This window comes from Mytilus californianus, unplaced genomic scaffold (assembly GCF_021869535.1).
Source record: "Mytilus californianus isolate M0D057914Y unplaced genomic scaffold, xbMytCali1.0.p SCAF_1, whole genome shotgun sequence".
Lineage (NCBI taxonomy): Eukaryota > Metazoa > Mollusca > Bivalvia > Mytilida > Mytilidae > Mytilus > Mytilus californianus.
In genome coordinates, this window is record NW_026262581.1 from 70302843 (window position 1) to 70317089 (window position 14247).

The following is a 14247-nucleotide window of genomic DNA, read 5'->3' on the forward strand; positions in this document are numbered from 1 at the left end:
TTTCCCCTTATTACTCCATTCTTAGAATGTTACATAGTTTTCACTAGGGTCTCGTTCCTCAGTAAAAAATATATTAGGATATTTAGGAATGAAAAGTACACCTACTGTACCCTCATTGAAACAACAAAAAAAAAAGATTGATTACAAGTGATAATTGATACATGTCTCGGAAAACATGTAATACATTGCTGGATTGTATTCACAGTTGAACGGCAAACGCTTGAATCTGACAGATAAAGGTCAATCTGTCGACACAATAAGTACCCGTATGAAAAACGTTTACGCCCACAAACAGCGCCACCTATATTTTTTTATATGTCGTCTTTGAAAACGATGTTCCGTTCTGTAGGAAATTAAAACATTAAATTAACTAAAACATAGAATAGTAAGTGTAGAAAAAAATTAAAAGATATATTTTCACATGACTGGTTATGCATTATACGCTGGCAATGTGCGCAATGTCATTTAATCCAAGATTGAAATTTAGTTTGTTTCCTACGTCAAAATGGCGGATTCCAATGTTTACATTTTTCCATCAAAATAAAAGCAGACACAATCACGTGTCCGCTCATGAATATGCACATTATTAATTGTCTCGGGGAGCTTATCCAATGACATTTACTGTTATATAAGTGCCTATACGTTACCATACATCGTTACAAAAGTGGGATGTGATTTGTGTGTACACCTCTGGAATGTTGTGTATTCAATTTTTTACGGTAAAAATCAATGTTATCTTCATTATATTTCCATGCATACATGTACACAAATCATAACAACAAATTCATTTTTTATAAAACTTATAATGTGAAAAGACATGTTTAACCGTCTGCCTTAGCAAAAATTCGTGTGAATAAAGCTGATGGGTCGTTTTAAAGTCAAGCACAGCAGACAAACACATGGTCGTTCATTGATGTTTGTTTACTTTGAATGCACGTTGTTGTTACTGCATACTTAGAAAATAACCACTATTTTTTTTATTATTGTTTAACAGCAAATATAACTAGTTTTTACAAATGCATTTTATTGTTTTCAAGTTATAAAGCACACCTTGCCCAAGAAATCGGTCTAGTTAGGTCTAGGGACTTTCTTTTACATGTCCTTATAAAAAATTGAGGCTGTGATTATGTAAATTACCATATTTACATTACAGCTGCTTTTTTGCATTTAATATATTTCATATATGTACAAAGGGAACACAAGAGTAAATGAACATGGGTTTAATTCCCACCCTAGGCATTCATTTTAATAGGTGGGAGCAAATAGGGCAGATTGGCCAATATGTAGTGTCCCAGAATCTACTCTGTTCTTCCTAAGTATCAAAATGCTGCTCGCTGTGGCTTGTCCCCAAAATCTTTCTTATTAATGTATACAGCAGTTCCTCTAAGGACTAGTAAGGACTAGTAAGAGTCCTGTCTTTTTTGTCTGTCTTATATATTTTCTTATTATATTTCTTATATTTTCTTGTAAGCCCTCAAGCCACAACACCTCTTTTTCCTATGCTGCATAAAAACAAAGAACTGTTTTTTTTTTCATTGATGTTTGTAAAGTGACTTATAACTGCTTACAGCCACATTAATTGGATTCTGATGGATAGTTGTCAGACTGTTATTTCATTGGCAATCATACCACATCGCCTTATTCAAGTACAGGTTAATCATTTGAAGTATTAAATGACGAACAAACATTAAATCATTTGCAAAATAAAATCAACAATGTTGTCATTTTAAGATTTCAGTTTATATATATCAACAATACATTTTGGTTGTCTCAATGGTGTCACTATATTTGTAATTGTCAACTGCCATATCACTGTCTTGTGCAAACAATTCATTTTAATAAGTTCTCTAATGTAAAGTATATAGATGTATGTACTGATTTTAGATTAATAATTTGGGCTATCAAAAATAAGCTATACTTTTTTTTTTAGTTTGACAAGCTAAATTCTGTAAAATCAGGAATTATCATGAGGTTTTATTAATGTAAATAATGCGATTTAATTGATTATCAAAATAATAAGAGCTCGCATTCATATTTGATACTAAGAAGATTTTTACTGAAATTAATTAATTAATCTCTCATTTTTTTCCATTCTTCAAAAAAAATCTGAATTTACTGTATTTAAGTCAGTTTTATTTTCTTTTGTGTTTCAATTGCCTGTACATTTGAGAGCAGGTAAATATGAATTTTGATTAAATTTGATGTTGATTCAGTAAATTTTATGACATAAATACACTCTTTTATTTGAAAAAAAAAAAACAAAACATATTCAGATTTTATTTACTGATCAGCTTATCTAATCATTCATTATTCAATCAATAATTTAATTTGAGGACTCAACAGATATATTTAGGACTTTTTAATTTAAATTTAAGAAAAAAAAAAAAAAAAAAAAAACTTGTAATGATAGAAATAATGTGAACTGCATGATATTACATTGCTTTTCAGCTTTTTGTTCAGTTTGCTTTGTGTTGATTATAATGTTTTTAATCCCTTTCTTGCTTTTTGGATGTTCAGATTTTTTCTCTTAATTTAGAGCCAGCAGCATAACTTGCACATCTTATATAGTTTCTCATCTTAAAGCAGGTATGATAAAACAAATATAAATTCTGTCCACTGCAAATTATCTTTTTTCAGTTTCAGAAAAAAAAAGCTACCAATAGCCATGCCTGATGATTATTGATGTCACACAGTAAGAACCCATCTCTTTGCAGATCATAGAAAAACCAAAGGTAGTTTGGTAACATATATGTATTGTTTAAAAATATCAAGAGAAACAGCCCCATACAGAATCTCTGATAATTAGTTATTTTTCCACTCTTAACAGTGAAATCTTAAATATGTATATTTAAGCCTCGCATCTTTAAAACTAAGATGTCTAGAGGAGAGAAGTATTGTTTCACAATTGATGCTACATGTTAGAATGTATAATATCACTCTTTTTCCCTCCATATGATCAGCATACAAAGTGACAAAGAATCTATAAGTTCTTCAGTCTAAAAAACTTTGTTAAATCTCATTACTGATGCAACATTTTCAGTGCACCAGAGTTAAAACTTTCTATTTGAGATACTTTTTTTTTTTATATATAAATTAATTAAATTGAAGTCTGATTTTACAGTGAATTTAATATTTAAAAAAAACTGTTTTAACAACCTACAGTATATGTAAAAACACTGAGTTCATTTTCATATGTTTTCTATGAATATTGATACAAAGAAAGTAAAACAAAGACTTGTATCATTCCATCTATCAAAAGGGCCGTGTTTGAGTATAAATAACAATTTATAAGTTCCAAGTTTCAAAAGAAAGTATAAAGTTAGGCCTACCCAGCAAACACAAAAACATCTTTAAAATGTTTTTAAAATGTTGTGTCTAATGTCATCAAAATATCACAAAAAAACGTGAGAAAAACATTAAATGTATGGTAGAATATATATCGCTAAAACGTTTTCTAATATATTTTCTAAAATATTTGCATAATATAATTAAAATGTTGTAAAGAAATATCATGATAATGTGAAAAAAAATGGCGTATAAAACATTTTGATAATCTTTTAAAAAATATTTTCTAGAAATATTTTCTGAACGTTTGAAAAACATCATGAACATCAAATAACGTTATAAAAATGTTTTTTGGATGTTTTCTTGCAAGTGAGACTGTGCCTAAAAAATGTTTTCAAAATGTTTTAAGAAGATGTTTTTGGTTGATATCTAGATCATATCAATATAAAAATTTCTGTACTTTTGATTGAGTTTCCTGATTTTGTAAATAACAAATCATTAGTTAAATTAATTTATACACAGTGATTAATTCTATATACAAACAAGAATAAATCAGTTGTTTTGCTAAGCATATGAAATTCACAATTTAAAGTCTCTAAAAACAAGAAGTATCTACAAATTTTGACACATCCAAAATGTCAGACACAACTCATCATGGTCAAGCCACTTACCAAATATGAAGTCATTCTGTTCATCAGCATTACTAATTAAAGTAATGAAAAATTTGAGAACATTCAACATTTTGAAATACAATGTATAAGCAAACAGGAAACAGGTGCCAGATACAAAAATGTTCACACATCACAGTTCATCACTATCAAGCAGCTCATTAAATATGAACTCATCTTTATCAGCAGTTTTGGGAAAAACAGTGATGAAAAAATATTTTGTTGGACAAAATCTGACAAATATAGGTGGACAGACGACAGACAGTGCAAGAAAGCCCACATTCCAACCACAATGGTATAATGTTTAGTTATTCACTCTCAACTTTTATTACCTATCTTATACACATCATGCATATGTCAACCTGAACATGCATGACATATATGCCATTGGACATTATGCAAACATTATACACATTTTTAAGTTCAAGTTACATTGACTAAAACTTGTGTCCCAAATTCAGATTTTTCAATACAACTTCTCTTTCTAAACTAAAACGCTACACTTCTAATAGGGTTACATCTTAAGTCAATAATCAACACCATTTGACATCAACTATTTGATTTATTTAAGAATACACTGAAAAAGTCAATCAATTGTCTTATTCAAAATCACTTGGAATGTCTTGTAGTGTCATATCTTTTTCTTGCTGTGCCATGCTTCTGAAAAAAAATTAATCTTACATTCATATATAAACTTCTTGCACATTCCTTTATTATAGAACGTTTCACGTTGCCTGAAGGATATACATCCCCTCCCCTTTAAAGTTTTGAAACAAATAACGATGATAGTCTGTCGGAAGGGGACGATAAATGGCTGACCGTGTTAAGAGAGAGAGCAATATGCCACGCTGAACTTCATTTAGTTATTAAAAAAAAACCACATAAAAAACTTTAGACTAGATATGTGTCCAGTCAAGAGTCTTATTTCATTATACTCGTTGATTGTTGTCTATCATATTTTTTTTCTTTTATTGTTTTGTATAAATCAGGCTGTTGTTTTTCTTGTTTTTTTTTTTTGGTTTTCATTAAATGCATTGTATCATGTAGGGGCCTTTAAAAGCTCTGCTACATAACGTCATTAAACATCTTATTGTCCTTTTAAAGTGTTAAACTCTGTAGAGTGACATAGTTTATAACTTGTCATTTGTATCTAAGGGCATATGATACAGTCCTAGAAGTATACTATAGGCACATAATAACTTATCGAGGTGTTACGCATTGTTTTCGCAATGATGATAATAATATAACTTAACTTCCGAGAAACACACATATGTCATTAAATTAGTTGTTTATATGTATTTGAAATACTTCAAAGGAAAGCAAATATGTTGTTTATGAAAGCACACTGTTGGACTAAAAGATTGATTTAAATAAACAACTTGTTTCTATTTTGTCACAAAAAAAATAATTTATTCAAATATCCAGATATCTTTTCTGTATTGTATACCCTTAATCTTGAATGTAATGCATTGTTTATGCTAAATATTTGAATTAAATATGGAATAACAGTAATTCTGTATGAAAATCTTACTTCAAAAAAAAATTCTCCTGAAAGGTTGTACATTCTAAAGAACCTGCGCCACTTCCAAATTGTTAACCTGCATATTGAACTTGTCCATTGTGGCTTTTCTTTTAGCTCCTGTTAAAAAATAAAAGATACATTGTGTGTATGAAGCAATAAATATAATTTTAAGCAACAGTTTATATTATCTTGCTTGTACTGAAGTCTTACATAGTCTTTGTAATGTTCATTAAGCTGTTAAGGGTAATTTAATTTACTGTTTTGCAAATACATTCATACACTGATTTTACTAGAAAAAAAAATCTCCATATTCAAATGGTGCTTATATTAGTGTTATTGTAACTTGTTTATGTGCCTCATAAACAGGTATTGAGTCATGCTTATTGCAATAGTTGTTGTTGGTTTAAGTTTCAAATATTTTCTAATATGACGTCAACATTTTACGGGAACTTTTGTGATGTCCACGGCCAGTAATGGCGGACAAATAGCGATAAGGTGTATTGGCAATCAAACACATAAGCCACATATCCTTATAATTTTTTTTATATCAATGAACAAATTCATAATTGGTGTACGTAGTTGCTTGAACAGTGGCGGATTTAGGGGCCCCGACCCCCTTTTGGACTACTTATAAGATAAATGTATAGACTATTTACAAGTATCACTCCAAACGTTTGCTTGCCTTGGGCAGGGGCCCCCCTTTTTTCAAACCAGATCCGCACCTCCAGAAACAGATGTAATTTGGTTCCGATTATGATTGAACACACACAATGAATGCACAAGTTTCATCTTAACAGATTAATCATTCTTACCAAGTGAGTATATATCGCGTAACAAACAATTTTCTTGGCTCTCTTTGTTGATATCCTGTCTTCGTTTCGAAATTCAAATTTCAAAATCATTTCCGGTGATAAAACAAAAGTCGATTCCGGAAAAGGTCGGTTTTCCGTAAGGCATATAAACGATACGAAAATTGAACTTAGTACAGTTACAGTTTTCATTTCTTAATTTCTTAAATATACACGAACGAAATGAATAAACATTAAAGAAAGGTGATTGTTTATTAATACATTATTGCTTAATTTAATGTTGACTCTTTTGAATTTTAATATAAGAAGGAATAAAATCTGACTTCAAGGATCTTCAAGATATCAAGTAAGAATTTCAACCATAGTATCTTGCTTGTCATGATATTGCATATGAAATGTAGTACTATATCTTATCCTGAAAAAAACGAGCTAATTCCACAAAACGTTGTTTGTGGGGTTTTGAATAAAGTTTTAATAATATGTTATTTTTATATCCGTAAAATGTTGAATAAAATATCAGTAAGACTATTAAATAATGTGTATGTCAAAATATTTTATAGAAAACATTTAGCTGATATTTTTCAGATGTTTTACGTAAAACATTTTAATTTTACGTTATAAAACATTTTATGCAAATAGCAAAACTATATTTTCTGTAAAACATTTTTTTGCAGAATGTTTTTTGGATATTTTGAAAATATTTACTTTAAATGTTGTTAAAATATAAAATACCAATTGAAGAAAATATTATTTTTTTATATTATAAAATATCTACGGGATATTTTAGAACAATGTTTGAGAACATGAATAAAGGTTATTAGCAATTAATATTTTGTTAATGTTGTAAAGACATTTTACTTAAATGTTAGAAATAAAACATTTCAAAAACAATAAAATCAACATTTTTTTTATGTTTAAATGATATCTTATTGAAATATTTTGTGAGAGACGTCCATATGACATTTAAAAAATGTTTTTAAAATGTTGTGTGTTTGCTGGGTATCTTAATATCTATAATTTTCTTCTTTGGAAGTTTTCAAAACCCCGTAAAATGCCATTTTCAACCATTCCACGACTATTTTAATGTTACAAAATGAAATATGGAATAGTTATTCAAGAAAGTGTCGAAATATAACTGCAATCATTAAGTTTACCCAAATTTACTGTTGTGAACTTGCAATTTCCTACAATGCGTGTACGGAGTTATCTCCCTTAGATCTCCACTGCGACACAAATAAGCTGACACAATTATGTATCCTGTAAATTTAAAATCGATTATAACTAAAATCTAATAAAAAAAAATATTTTACTTCATATTTTATACCCCTCAACACGTTACCATACCTATTTTAGGAATAATTAGGGATTTTCCGTGGAACTACGCAAATTTTCCTGAAAAATAGTTTCACTTCACTCGTCAGTTTAGAATATTTTAACAACACTTTTTAGTAATAAATATAACGAATAATGAAGCTTATTCATCCAAAATTTGAACACTTTGATTTTTATTAATGTACGAGTAAAAATAAGACGATACAAATCAAAAAACCACGAGACATGCATGTTTACCAATAACTGTAAACTCTGACCTTTTGTCACGTGACCAATGTCTTGACCTTAGAAACCATTAAATCGTTTGCCGTCCAACTATTCATGGAGTGTCGAATCCTTGTGACAGATTTGATCTCTTTCTGAAACATTGTTCAATACGGACTGATATATAAAGGTGGATTGCCATTTGTTTGGCTCCACATGCGTGGAATGATGTCCAGGCATACTTAATGTTTTCATTATCAACTGCTTTAACCAATCTGTGTTATCATGTTGTTAACTTATGTCTACCATGTAATGATAGAGTTGCACAATGACAATTATACCAGGTTGGCATACATGTATTTCTGGTTAGACAATTGACAGAATGCATGTAAAAAAACCGGTTATTACTTGATGTTAGTATGAAACGCATTGTTATGTTTGGTTACCACTAGGATATATCTTATTCTATACTAATGTTATTAGTAGCTAAGTTTGGCAATAATACGAACAGTTGTGCTGGCGTCTAATATATTGCTTAAGGTATCAGAGAATATAAGAGAAATGCATATATTTCAAAGCTGACAAATAAGCCAAGTTAAACTAAAAAAATGCTGAAATATGGAAATTTTCGTACTATGTGACTATCCTTTAGCCGTAGTTGAACTCTTGTTGTTGTCAATATTGTCCATGGCTGCTGTTGTAAAACCACCGGCTTTCGGGAAAGGATACAGATATTCAATACTGAATGTTTCATAAATGGCATTTAGTACCTCCTTTCCTGGTCCAAGCATCCAGTAGAAGGGTCATATACATTAAGACATGGTTCTAGTTGAGTTGAATGTAGTATTAAAGAAGAATAAAACAGAAGTAACTTCGAAATAGATAGCGTCGTATTTGCCTCAATGGAATAATTCGACTGCATCTGAATATCTGCCCAAACGATAATCAACTAATGTTTTTGATGCCTGTGAGAAAGACTTTTGCCTATATCATCTCTTTTGAACAACCTGTATGTGCAGCTTATTCACGTATCGTTGTCATACAAGCATATTGTTGCGGTTGCCTGTTTAATTGCAACACCAAAATAATCATTAAACAGAAGAAGTATGCAACTGCCTTGCTAATGGCATTGCAAGCCTCAGATTACTGCAATTTTGTTTAGATCATTACTATGTCCTATTCCACCTGATCATAAAGAAAACTTTTCATTCTAGTTAAGTCTAGCTTAAATATTGGAATAACGCCAGTATCTTTACGTGATCCCTCGTTGCAGACTACATTTCTGCAAAAATGGTACCGTAGTTACGATTTTCTATACTTTCTTCACAACTCTTTTGATGTTTGGCTTTAGTATAAAATTGTGGCACACACTTGGTATAATAGGGCAGTTAGTTTTACTGATGGTACGTAAAAACAAAACACTTTATAATCTTAAAAAATGTATATGGGGTGATTTTGATATCTTATGGCAGCCATCTTGGAAAAAGCCGCCATTTTGAAATCTAAACTTTGGTTCATAGGTTATATTATTAAAAGCATCCAGCACTACTAACATTCCAAATTTGAACTTGTACAAGTGAAATTTCAAGGTCGGTCTATAGCTTTTATTTTTTGAAACACCTCGCACTACTGTCATGCTAAATTTGACCTTGAACGTGACCTTATATAAGTGATATATGTTGATTTGGATATTTTATGGCGGCCATCCTTGAAAAAGCCGCCATATTAAAATTGCAAGGTGGGTCCATAGCTAATGTTTTTTGAAACACCCAGAACTACAACCATGCCAAATTTGGTGCTATCATCAAACCCATAATTTTGTCACTAATCTGCCGGACTAACTATATTATATACTCGTAAACTAATCAATCCGTTTTGCATGGGAAAGGATTTGTATAGGCTTTGCCTTTTTCCAATCCCTTTGTTTGAATGTTTGATATTTGAACAATAAAATACTAAAATTTATAAAAAAAAATCAGAATTTTGACATAGCATATGGACTTTATCTTCGAGGGCACAAATCTATATAAACATGCTTGATTTCACTATTAGTGTTTATGAAATGATGGTGTTTAACTTATACGAATACGTCTGAAAAGACATGTATGGAAAATTGTTATTGCAGTTTTGATGAGTACGATCGTTTTATTTTTTACCAACTACTAAAGGGATATAATATTTTCTAGTCCGTGCGTCCGTCCATTTCAAAATTTTTAATTTTTAAAATAATATACTCAATAAGTAGTAGAATCGGGTTCAGTATTTCACTGAACACAAATTTGTGATAATGTGAGGGTGCAAGGTGTCTTATAGCCACATATTCTTGTTTTAAATGGTTGAATACATATAAATGTATGTGTATCTCCAATATTAGTGACCGCCTCGGTGTCTTGCGGAAGCGTGCCCGCTTCGAGTGCGGGAGGCATTGGATTCAATTTCGAATTTCGGCAGGTCGATACTGATACTTTAGCTTTGCACAAAGTCTTGATATTCAAAACTGCAGTGGAAAAATAAACATCGAAAATGGAAAGAAATAGCGTGCCGTTTTGACTGCATTACGCATCGAAATCGTATTATCTTATTTTTCTATGTTTCTTATAAATGACGCATGCACTTCAACGATTTATTCGGTTTTCCCTGTAAATTGTGTATGAATAAAAGGGGCGAAATATGCTCTTCTTTATTTTTAAAGTTATGGTGTATTCATTCTTGAGATAACTTCTCTGAAGTGTGCCACATCATTCTCTCAATATAAGACCGTTCTGTGTACTTAAATCTTAATAAGACGCACACCACCTATTCTTGGCCCTCATTCCTTTCCATGTTAATTTTTCATTTTCAAACATTTATAGGGGCAGGACCAATATATTACGTTATTTACACATCAGACCGTACTGGTTACTGGAACATTGGATACAATAAACTAGGTACTTCATATACTCTATATATACTACATAGTTTGATATTAACACCAATGCGTACAAAGTATTTTATGTTAAATATGTATTATTTCCAGTATGTTCTTTTTGACTGGGTTCGATTTAGTAACGTTACATCTCAAAAAGTCTATCGTCAAGAAGAGGGGCACAGTTTGTTCACATGGGAATACCGATTGTTTGTTGAAAAACATGTCCTCCAAATGTAACAAATATGTTGTCAGTCAAGAAATCAAGCATCTTGAAAATGTCAGTTTCAGAGAATTTTTTGTTTGAATCAGAGTGATTTTTTACAAAGTAGGATTTGTCACTCTCTAAGACAAGATACTTGTATTTACGTTGGCCATTCTTTTTTATGAAACAAAGCAGGACCAACTTTTTCAATTTACACCATTTACATGATATATTTATCATAATCGGACGAGTTAGCAGCATATAGTCGTCAATTATTTGTTATTCTTACTCTGCACTTTATCGGAAAAGTGTATATATGTTACACAATACTGTATGTACTATCAACTACCAGAACTTTTTTGTCGTCTTTTTCAGATTTATTGTCAGTTTTGTTGTATGTCTGAGATAAATATTTACACAGTTTTGGCTGATGGATCCCAACTATTGTCACGTAACCAGTTATGTCTGTTTAATTTCCAAGGTTTAGACCACCATTTTCTTTAGAAAATGTCTGTTCCAAGAGAGGAACATGACAGTGTTTTCCCTTAGTTCCGTTGGTTGATGTAGTTGACTGGCTGATTATGTCAAATTTTTATGGTTATATGAAGCATTATATGAGAAATTATCATTTACTGAAATCTTAAGAACATGAAGAAGTTTAATGTATATTCTAAAAGTTATTTCAAACAAACATCGTCAACAGTTACTAATTTCTCTGAAGTGACAACAGCAAAATTCCAAGATTTGTGCCATAATATATTACTGTAAAAATATTAATTTATCAATGTTATCACATTACGAGGGTTTGTTGGATGTACCGATTATCAGGTTGTCTGCATATTGACATTGTAAAATATTAGCTTCGAGTCACAATATGAAGCTTTTAGACGAGTGAGCGAAGCGAATGAGTTCAAAAAGGCTTCATATTTTGTCGAGCAGCTGATATTTTACAATATAAATTTGCAGACAACCAGATAATCGATTTATCTGGTTGTATTTGCGTATTTTACATTATAGAAACAAGTGTTTTCTTTGTTTCACCAGCAAACCGGAAGATGACTTGATAAGTTCGGATCAAACTTATCAACGTCGGTTCATACATTATGACGTCGCTGATATGTTCGGGTCAAAGTTTTAAAGCCGGGTTAACGTATTTGACGTCACAAAGCCGTGATATGCAATTTTTTTTAAAAGCAGAGCAGAGTGATATAGACAGTGAAACGACCGATAAATATAGATCATAACATTTTTCATATCAGACCCCTTATCAGCCCTAGGTCATGATATCAGCCCGAGAGCCGACAGGCTCGAGGGATGATTTTGACCATGGGCTGATAATGGGTCTGATATGAAAAACGACATGTTATGTTCTTTTTATCATATAATTCATGTTTTAGATACATTACGTGCTTTTGATGATCCTTTTTATTCTCCTGACAGTTTTGACTTTTCAACTCTTTACACTACACTTCCAGATAGTCATATAGAAAAAACATATCATAACCACAGCTTAAGGCCTCTTCTGAACATTTGGAGGTCCCTACTATGTATTGGTTTCCTTAACTACACAAAAAAACAACAGTAAAATATCGTTTCATCTCGGCCTCTAGTAAGTGTTCTACTACTAATAGTTCAAGGCTTTTAACAAGTTCCTTAACTACTATTAAAGAACTTATTATTAACTTTTGTAATAAAATATATGAAAATAGTGGAATTAACTATTTTTGGAATGTAAAATAATTCTTTGGATGTTTTAGATACATTACGTGCTTTTGATGATCCTTTTTATTCTCCTGACAGTTTTGACTTTTCAACTCTTTACACTACACTTCCACACAATCTATTCAAACAAATTTTTCCTATTTTATTAAATGGTCGTTTGGTAAATCTCAATGCACATATATTTGCTGCAACTCATTTAAAAGCATTGAGTACCCAAAATTCCGAAAGTTTTGTCAAATACAGCTAAGGTAATCTATCCCTGGGTTAAAAAGTCCTAAGTATTTCGACAATTTCTAAGTTTTGTTAACTGTTAATTTATAACAATGACCAAATCGATGATAATTTATGTCAACACAGAATTGTTGACAACTGGGCTAGTGAAACCGTCAGGGAGGAAACCTCCACCATCAATGGCATAGACCCAGTAGTTTCAGAGATACCACGCGTACAAATTCTGTACACCAGACGCGCGTTTCGTCTACAAAATATTCATTATTGACGCTCTAATCAAAAAATAAAAAGGCCAAAAAAATACGAAGATGTAGAACAATGAAAACCCAGAATTCCGAAAGGTTTTGCCAAATACAGCTAAGGTAATCTTTTCCTGCGACCCAGATTCGTAAGATATATCGAAGAACACTGTAGTTTAGTATATGACTTTAATTTTCGGTGGCCAAAGAACCAAACAAGATCAGACACACGTGTACGGGTTTCTCCTTTACATGAAGCATTATTCAATTTGAAAAATCTTTTAGGTTTTTACATGTAACTTTAGATATATACATACAAACAGGCAATTTAGTATTGAAACTTGAATATCCAAGGTAAACTGACCGCAGAAGTCTTTTATATGACTTCATGATTCAAATTATATTCCATGCGAAAAAATGTACAATCAGACCGATTATATTTATCATTGTCCGGAGCAGCTCTTTCCTCAAACAAAACTTATGCATTGACTAATTGATATGTTACTCTTACAATGTAACTCTTCTTTCATAAAGTAGGAGAATTTTTACTAGTACTATAAAAGAGGGACGAAAGATACCAGAGGGACAGTCAAACTCATATCTTGTGAACTAACTGCATACAAAATGTGTTATTTTTTTTATATTAGCTCTGAACACATGTATTATTCTTTCAAATGAAACCGTAGAGTGTGATGATATACTTAAAATCTATAACAAATTCCTTTAAAGCTTTAGAAAAGAAAATATCATTTTATGTATCGAAATGTATAACTAGCGATAATTTACATACTTACTAGAAGGCCTCTGACACGACTGTATATTTGCAAAATCATTGTTCTTGATAGCCTATTAAAACAAGTTAAAGGTACCAGTAAATGATTTGGCGAAGAATGTAGAATATACAGTGTTCTTCTTAACCGCATAAAAAAACAGGGAAGTTAGGAAATCAGTTATATAATGATAAAATAGACATGAGTAGGTAATTGAAATACAAAAATCATGGTTATTGGTAATGAATATTACAAAACACTTTATTAAAGCTCTAGTCCTGAGATATGCCACGCTTTACTGGATTTTGGAAATAGATGATAGCTTTACTCCAAAAGCTTAGTTATATTTTTATCA

The 14247-nt window shown here is 31.0% G+C and overlaps 2 long non-coding RNA genes across 2 annotated transcripts in view; both read right to left on the minus strand.

The window, feature by feature from the left end:
- LOC127723343 (uncharacterized) overlaps positions 1-13971 on the minus strand; it is a 51063-nt gene extending 37092 nt beyond the window's left edge. Inside the window, exon 1 of the long non-coding RNA XR_007992008.1 lies at positions 13917-13971. This is a non-coding gene — a long non-coding RNA (uncharacterized LOC127723343). The remainder of the gene's footprint in view (positions 1-13916) is intronic.
- LOC127723351 (uncharacterized) lies at positions 3887-6617 on the minus strand. Its single transcript, XR_007992009.1, has 3 exons — positions 6288-6617; positions 5485-5592; positions 3887-4613 (listed from the first exon to the last, which is right to left on the minus strand). It is a non-coding gene; the product is annotated as an uncharacterized LOC127723351 (long non-coding RNA).
- Positions 13972-14247: the final 276 nt, after the last annotated feature.